Here is a 9,229-nt window from a genome sequence, read left to right as displayed (position 1 = left end):
GGAAGCATAAAGGGGAACAATAGGAACTTTAATAATGCATTAAAGATGCATTTCCTAAAATATGATACGTTTCTTAAAAGTCAAAAATAGGAGCCAATAATAAAGCTGTTTATGTTAATCTGGTAGAAAAAAATTCTGTTAAAGTGTAAATAATGACAACTTGAGCTATTCATGGCTACTTTAGTGCAATCCAACTGGTGGTCAGATTTCTTCCTTTCATGACATCAGGCTGGACCCCTGGCAGGAAAATAAATAAGTAAAAATATAAAATTCATATTTCCCCATGCTGGTGGTTTAAATGAAAATGGGCCCTCTAGGCTCACAAGGAGTGGCTCTATTAGGAAGCACAGCATTGTTGGATGAAGTGTGTACTGGGAGTCAGCTTTGAGGTTTTTAAGTGCTCAAGCTTTCCTTTCTGTTGCTTGCCAGTCCAGACATAGAACTCTCTGCTCCTTCTCCAGCACCATATCTGGCTGCTCACTGCCATGGTACCCACCATGAAGATAATGGATTAAACCTCAGAGCCTGTAAGTCAGCCCCAATTAAATGATTTCCTTTATAGGAGTTGCCATGGTCATGATGTCTCCTCAGCAGCAGAAACCACAACTAAGACATCTTGCCCACCCATCTTGCAGTACTTTTTTTTAAAGATTTGTTTTTAAATGAAACTACTAATAAATATACCACACAAGACTACAAATACCTGCACTGAAAAATGCCAACGAAGGAGCTAACAGCTACTGCCAGGCCGGTACAATAACAAACTCATAGTGTGCTACGTCCCTTTATCGTAAATTTAATTTGATGATAATTGAGAACAAAGATAAAATCTGATAGCTTATGAAAAAGAAATATTTAAAGTTGAATTATCAAATAAATGTCAGGGCTTTTATTTTACATGACATATAATAGATACATTTGACTACAAAAAGGCACTATTTCAAATGGGCTAAATTTTAAAGCAGGTGTAGTAACTTATTAAATGTCTTGGTCATATCTGCCCCCTAGTGGCTGTTGCTGTGCAATGTGGAGAGATGTAGACAAGCTAATTCTGAGGTTTTGTTAAAAAAAATGTATGTAATAATAATAAGGAAAAAAAAAGGACTTATAATTTGAAAATTGTCTACTAGAATAATTTGCTCTAAAAATGATAATAAACACTTGTTTCCCGACAACACTTGAACCATAAAGGTTTGCAATGGATTCTTTTCAGTTATGCAGTCCTAAGTCTAGACTTCCTAGAATGAGCTGCTTCTCAGGGTTATTCAGAAAAACAGAAAAAAAAAATAGAGGTTGGCAGGTAGGGATTGATTGGTATGTGTTGTGTATGTGTGTGTGTGTGTGTGTGTGTGTGTGTGAGAGAGAGAGAGAGAGAGAGAGAGAGAGAACATTATTTGAATTGTGTACATAATTATGAAGATACAGTCCTTAGTAGCCATCTGCAAAATGGATGACTGGGCACTGGCTTTTGGCTGCTCTTACCCTGTGTCTCAGGATCGGAAAATGTTGGGTGTAACTCTCGTTCTGAAGGTCAAGGCCTGAGAACTCAGGGAGTTGCTAGTGTCAGGTAAGATGTGGTTTGAATATGAACAGACTCCATGGGCTTACATGTTTCAACTCTTGGTCCCCAGCTCATGGTGCTATTTGGAATGGCTGTGGCCACTGGGAAACGGAGCTTAGCAATATGTCACTGGGCAGCTGCAGGTGTGGTTTGAAGGCTGTAAGTGTTGACCTTTGAGGATTCTATTAGCCTGGGCTCACTTATTTCTTTTCAACTCCCCGAGTATATAGGCAACATGGCTAGGCAGTTTTCTTTTCCTGCCACCATGCTTTTCCTGTAGTGCCATGAGTGACTCGTGTCTTTACTCAGTCACCTTGTGACACTCTAGGTGCTGCCTTTAGTAGCCATGTCTTGAAATTATTACACTCTATGTCAGTTATTTAGCACAGGCACATACTCTGCTGGAGTGTTTTCATGTCTGGGATTTATCAGTGGGGTTTCTCCACACGATGGATGTTCAATAATATTTTGAAGAGACAGCATGATTAGGAAAAGGTCTGAGGCTAATAGGATGCGACCTATTGACACAGTAAGAGCTAACTGAGATTAGAAAAGCAACCATTTAGCAATGTAGGGAAAGTCAAGAAAGATGAAGCTGGGAAGCAACCTTAGTCACTGGTGTGAGGAAATGATAGGCATTTAGCTACTAAATTAGGAGAACAATGAGAAGGCAAATAACAGTATGAAGACATGGGTCAGCCAACTGGAAATCACCCGCACCTTCAGGACGATATGAGGAGACCAAAGGCTGGAACTTCCTTGGAGGGAGCTGTCACTGCAGCCAGGGCTTCCCGGTGAGAAGTGTGTGTAGGGCTCATTTCCACAGACTTACAACCTGCAGCCCTCAAGCTTCAGAGAGTTGGAGGAACCTGGACATGCCCTCTTGGTCTACACATTCTCTAGCCGCCTCTTCCTTCTCTGACCCAACGCAGGGGAAGAAGAAATAGCTGAAGGATGAGCAAGGGACAGTGTCCTGTTGGGGGACTCTGGTGATGCAGATGACATTGGATGGAAAGGTGAGGATGGGTCAGCGAGGGAAAGCTCACCATTGATAACACTTTCTTTCCTTCCCTAAAACTTTTATTCCAACCTTTCTGCCCCTCTCCACTCCTAAACCGAGGAAGCATGTCCATGGCTTTGAGCAATTTCCTCAATTGCTCTCGGAGCCTAAGAGGCAGGGCCAATTGTTGTTTCTACTAACCCCCATGGAATTGTTCAAGTGGGGGCTTCTTACTGATCTTCACCGAGAATGTCACTTAAAATACCACCTGAATTACTTCTCTTGCTAGTTCTTGCATGATCCTTCTCTTATGACAATGATTTTTATTTTATGGCATTGTGCATTATGGGTATATCCTCTTTCTGATGATGTAAAAAAGAATGGCAATTACTTTGAACAGGAATTTCCACAGATCAAATACTGTTTTTAATGCACTCTTGCATCGCCTACAAAAATGTGGGCATTGTGGGAAAGGATGAACACAGCAATGGAGCTGGGCTTGGCTCTGCCCCATTTTCCAAGGCAAAAGCTTTGCTGTTGTTTGATTTCTTCTTCACTAAAGGAGATTTGCTAAGGTGTGTGTAGCGTGGGTGCCATTTGCTTTCCAAAGAACAGTTCATTGTTAAATCTCTAAAGTGCAGGAGAAAGGTTTTGTTTCCCTGAGAGCCCTTGACAAGAGTCAGCCTAACTTTTAAGGAATTCTCACTTTTTCATCTTTGATTTTTGAGATGAAATGAAAAATATTTATTAAGATTATTTTAAAAGCAGTAGGACTTCAAACAAACATGGCTGGGAGTCCTTGGGAGGAGATATAAGTATAGTAGATAAACTAAAAACAATGCATTATTTCATCCAAGACTCATAAGAAAGATGAGGTGCTCTCTCAACACAGAAAATGTCTATTAAAGCATTTGTGATTTATTGGCTGGATTAGTAACATGCTCTGAATTAGCAGATGTTCTTCAGTTAATCTGAATATTATGGTATTTTTCTAGGCTTTTCTACCTTGGGTGGGTTAGACAGCAAATAATATGGACTTTCAGAGCAGTATTGTCTTACACACATGCACATACACATGTGCACACACGAGCACATGCAATATACACACCCACACATGCACAATGCCATCTTTGCCTACATTTATATTCTATTAAGTGGAAGATTTCTTTAAAAATTATTTATTTGTTATTAATTTAAATTAAATTATAAACAATCTTATTTTATATACCAATCCCAGTTCCCTTTCTCTCTTGCCCTGTCATTCTCCCAACCTTCTCCCCATCCCACCCCCCATCCACTCCTCTGAGAGGGTGGGGCCTCCCATGGGGGATCATCAAAGTCTGTCACATCATTTGGGGCAGGATGCAGACCCTCCCCCTGTATCTAGGCTGAGAAAGCATCCCTCCATAGGGAATTTCTCCAGACTGTATAAATCTTTAAAATTTTTAGTTCTCGCTCAATCTTCTGGGAACATCTGTGTTCTTTCCCCGCAGGTATCCACAGAAGCTCTGGCCCTATCTGTGCTGTGTCCTTTTATGTCAACTTGGCAGAAGCTAGAGTCATTTCCAAAGAGGGAATGCCATTGGAGCAAATGCCCCACCAGATTTGTTTGTGGGCAAAAGTGTTGCAATTTTTTGATGATTCATGTGAGAAGGCCCTGGGTTGATTGTCCTGGGTGCTGTAAGAAAGCAGGCTGAGCAAACCATGGGGATTAAGCCGAAGGAACTACTAGAGGCTCCACTTGCTTTAGACAGTGAAAGTTAATTGATTTGTAGCCATGCCAAAGACACGCATGCTAGAACATGGCTTCTGTCATCAATTTGTAGCTAGAAAGCCACACTTTCTTTGTGTTAAGCATGAGCATCTCAGCTTCAGCTTCTCTTGAAGTGCTAATTTTACTTTTTCTCCAGTCTTGTTTCATTTATACAACACCCAGAACTAATCTGGGCTACATTTCCTTTGCATTCCATAGACATAGAAAACACTCATCTTGAAAAATCACCTAAATGGTAATTTGCAAGAATGAACTTCTGCATACATTTCACAAAAATCAATCCCTTCCATCCCATAATAATTATTTAATAGATTCACTACCATTTAGGGCATTTCCTCCTCCTAGAATCCACAGAATGAGTAAGGGGGAATTAACAGAGGGTTCTGAAAGTCTGCATGTGATATTTTGCTTTACTATTTATTTTGCTCTTTTTTTTGTTTGTTTCTGCAAGATTTAGTTTTCTAAATTTTATATATTTTTAAAATAAGGAACTTCAGAAGATTAATCTAAAGTATTTTCAAGGTCTGAAGTTCTGTAATACTATAAAGTTAAAAAATCTCAATATTGATTTTTACAAATATAGGAGGTGCAGTTAAAACTCTGTAGAGTATAAATATCTAATGTGAAGTTTACACCTTATAAGGTGTCAAATACATCAACTGGATTTTGGAAATATTGTTGGTAACCCAATGGTAGAATAAACATTTTAAAAATACATTGGCAACCTGTAAGATATGAACCATATTTTTCTTTTATTTCAACGTTTAGCTCTCTAACCATAATTTTATAGCCAAGATCAAAACAGTGAATAAAATTTAATCTGCTTTTCATGTCATTCAAAATGAGTAAATGTGTCAAATATAGACAGTGTCTCCCAGCTTGCCATGTGTTGTATCAAATGGCATGACTGTGGGCAGAGAATCAAGAATTACATTTCTTCAGTTTCATCCCAGGTGACCAAGCAGCAAGAGGCTCACAACTGGCCATGAGATCTGGGCATAGAGGAAGGGGAGAGGGAAATGAGGGGTCAAGAAGAGAGGAGGATGCAAGAGGAAGGACAGGACAGAGCTAAGGAGAGAGGGAGTGAACAGTGGGGGTAGACGAGAAGGATAATCAGGGACAGTGCTGCCTAGGGGAGTGGTCTTAGTTCTGGCCTGTGGAGCGTAATGAGTAATGATGACCAGGTTGGTGGCTAGCTGGCTCTGTTCAGCTAGTAGTTTCCTGTTTTCTACTAGTCACAAAATAAATGAACTTCATTCAGAAGCACTATAACTTGTAGACCCACAATATACTAATTCTGCTATATTCCTAGCACATTTATTACTGCGGCTGTTCCTCAATACCAATTATTAGGAGTACATTGCAGAAATTTAGAATAGTACATAGGATTATAGGACTAATGGTCCATTCATTCTCTTGATTTTTATTTATTAATTTATATGACATAACACTATAATCTTAGGCCCCCATCAAAGTCAAAGCAAAGAAAGCCACTAGTGCACTTCAAAAACTGTGGCTGCTTTTCTTTGTTGTCTGTATAGACGCATCATTAAAACGATGGGGAGTAGTCGAATGTGAGCTTACGGGCAGAGATAATTTCATGTGAAGGTCAGCTAGCTCATGTCTGGTAAACCAGGACTTGAATATAGGTTCACATTTTCAGTTTCAGTTCCATGCTCTTCTCTTGATCCAGTGTGTACCCTTTAGGTCAAAGGTGTTAAACAAAAATGATCATGGATTTTTGTCATTTGCTGTCTTACCTCAGACACACATTTACTACTATCGATAAGTAAACACCCTTAGGAAGAACAACCTTGCACTTTGAGTCCCCACCACTCTGTCGTTTGCTCTATCCGTGCTTCCTGTTAAGGATTTCCCTTGAGCTTTCTGGTTGGGTTACCAAGATTTCATTTCAAGTTGAGATCTCTTCAACGTTTCTACCTATTTATTGAATTTAGTTTTCAAATCCTGTATAGTCTTTTGTCATTCCCATCAGCCCCAAGCTTGCGTCTTCTTGGTCATCTGATGGGAGGTGCCATTATGCATATATGTTTCTCATACTGCTTAATGAATAAAGCACTGTTGGCCAATAGGAAAGGAAGATAGGAGGGACTAGGGGACAAGGAGGAAAGAGGAAGTAGTAAGGAGGGGTCAAGATGGAGAGACCGGGGAGGCCAGAGGCCTGCTGCACTCCCTGGTAAGGAGACCACGTGGAAATACATAGAAATGGGTTAATAATTAAGACAGAGCTAGCCGATAAGAAACAAGTAACCGGGCCAACAGCATTGTATCAAATACAGAGTGTCAGTGTGTTAATTGGGGCTGGTGCGGCGGCAGAACCAGACCAGCGGTGGGAGGAAAAACCTTACTCCTTACAGTCATCACTTGGCATTTTTTCTTTAATTTTTCTCTAAATTCTTTGAAATATTTTCCTGTGTCTTCTTTAAAGTCCTTGAATTCTTTGGTGACATTTATGTGATTATATTCTGGAGTTCATCTAGGTGAGTGCTTTTCAACCCATGGGTCGTGACTCCTTTCGTAAACCTCTATCTCTAAAAACATTTAAATTACAATTCATAACAGTAACAAAATTACAGTTATGAAATAGCAGTGAAAATAATTCTGTGGTTAGAGGTTACCACAAGATAAGGGAACTGTATTAATAGGTTGAAGTTTTAGGAAGGTTGGGAACCAGTAGTCTATATAATTCTCATTAGTGAACATTTCTATAAGCTTGGTGGATTTAGTGGCATAAATATTGCCTGGATCTTTCATATTGTTTGTATTTTTTGTCATGAGTTCTAGGCATATGGATTTCTTTTGTTTGGTGACTGATATGGACACATAAGACTGAGGGATAGAGCACTATGCATGAGCCGGGTAAAATCAAAAGGTTAGATATGGCTTAGGTAGAACAAGGGAAGGTGGACACATGGGACTAGACTGCCATGCAGGATGTGCATCCTGGAGTTTGATCTTGAGATTGAGGAGGATGTGTGGAGGAGGGGGGTCAGGCAGATTCACTTGGATACATTCTGTCACAAGATGTGCAGGACCTGTTTAGGCAGAGATGAGGTCTGTGAGAGGCTTGTGGCTTGTGGAGAGTGAGCATGGCTGTCCATACTTAACTGGGGCACTGGATGTGGGACCTGGGATAAATATGGAGAGGGTGAATCAAGTGAAGTTGTCTCGATATCCTCCTGCACAAGATGTATAAGACCTAGTTGGCACAGAGTTTGGATGTGAAGCTGGAGGAATATATAAGTTGAGTTGAGCAGGGTGGGTTCTGACAAAGGCTGTGGGTTGGAAGCAGGGCAAGTGTGAGTGATCCAGGCATTGAATGTGGGCTATGTGGTAGATTTAAAAGGTGGAGGGTTACTGGGGATGGAGTGGGGATCAGATGGACTCATCTGGATAGTCCATGGGGCGAGATCCTTCTCACTTTAACTTCTTAATATTTTTGTTAGGGTATAGTCCACATACCATATTTACCTGTGTTAGTTCTATAGTTTGATGGACTTTGGTATTTGCATGCCACTCTACAACTTACACCAAGGTCAATCTCACTGCTTGTGTTAGGTCTGTGTCGTGCTAGAAAATGGCTGAGATAAATCAGCTTGCAAGGAGAAAAGATTGTTTTGGGTTCACAGTTTTGGTGGCTTTAGTCTCTGACTGGTTGGATCCACATGGTAAAGCAAAACTGCTTGCTCACCTCATGGTCAGAAGGTGAAGAGAAAGAGGAAAAGGCTTGCTACCACAGTTGCTTTAGAGAGCATGTCCCAAGTGACCTAGACCATTCCAGTAAGCTCCATATCTGATGGGCTTCAAGCTTCCCACTAGCGCTGCCCTGAGAACCAAACTTGTAGCACAGAAGTCCTTGAGGAGACTTGATCCCTAGTCCATAGCTTTGCCTCATGTTCTGCTGAACAGTCTGCTAGTTCCCAGCTCAAGGCAGTGACTGATTTGCTTTATGTCATTAAACTTTGGCTTTTTGAGAATTTCACACATAGGAAGACATTTAACACGTTGTTTATGTAGGTCTTTAAAATAATTAAAAAAATCCCAAAGTACATTTAGTTTTGATTCTTTTCCCTCAGATCTGTGTTCTACAATATGTTGACTTTTGCTTTTATGTTCCTATTTCTTTCATTGTCCTTTTTGGGAAGGATAACTTGTTGTTTTTCCAGGCTCTTATAGTTTATAATCAGATTGTGTTTTCAATTTTTTTAATTTGAGAGCTTTCAGTCAAAGATATAATTTTCCCCTATATCATGCTTCCTGCATTCCAGTTATTTTAATATGCCATAATTTTATTATCCACCCCCCCTTTTTTTTTGTTTTTTTGAGATAGGGTTTCTCTGTGGTTTTGGAGCCTGTCCTGGAACTAGCTCTTGCAGACCAGGCTGGTCTCGAACTCACAGAGATCCACCTGCCTCTGCCTCCTGAGTGCTGGGATTAAAGGTGTGCCCCACCACCACCTTGATAGAATAGTTTATTTTAATCTTGCTAAATGTTAATGAACTAAATGTTGTTAACTGTGATTCTTACTTGTAACTGTTGTGTGATATATTTTGCTATGCTAAGGTTAAAAACCTTCCTTTTGTTTTAGACAGAAAAGAGGACATGATGGGAGATGTCATTATGTATGTATGTTTCTCATACTGATTAATGAATAAAGCACTGTTGGCCAATAGGAAAGCAAGAGAGGAGGGACTAGGAAACAATGAGGAAAGATGAAGTAGTAAGGAGGAGTCAAGATGGAAAGTCTGGAGAGAATAGAACCACCAGCCGCCTCTCGCTGGTAAGACCACGTGGAAATACATAGAAATGGGTTAATACTTAAGACAGAGCTAGCTGATAAGAAACTAGTAACGAGCCAACAGAATTATATCTA

Source organism: Phodopus roborovskii, unplaced genomic scaffold (genome assembly GCF_943737965.1).
Source record: "Phodopus roborovskii unplaced genomic scaffold, PHOROB, whole genome shotgun sequence".
NCBI classification, from domain to species: Eukaryota; Metazoa; Chordata; class Mammalia; order Rodentia; family Cricetidae; genus Phodopus; species Phodopus roborovskii.
The sequence above is the reverse complement of the archived record's forward strand: the minus strand, read 5'-3'. Positions refer to the sequence as shown.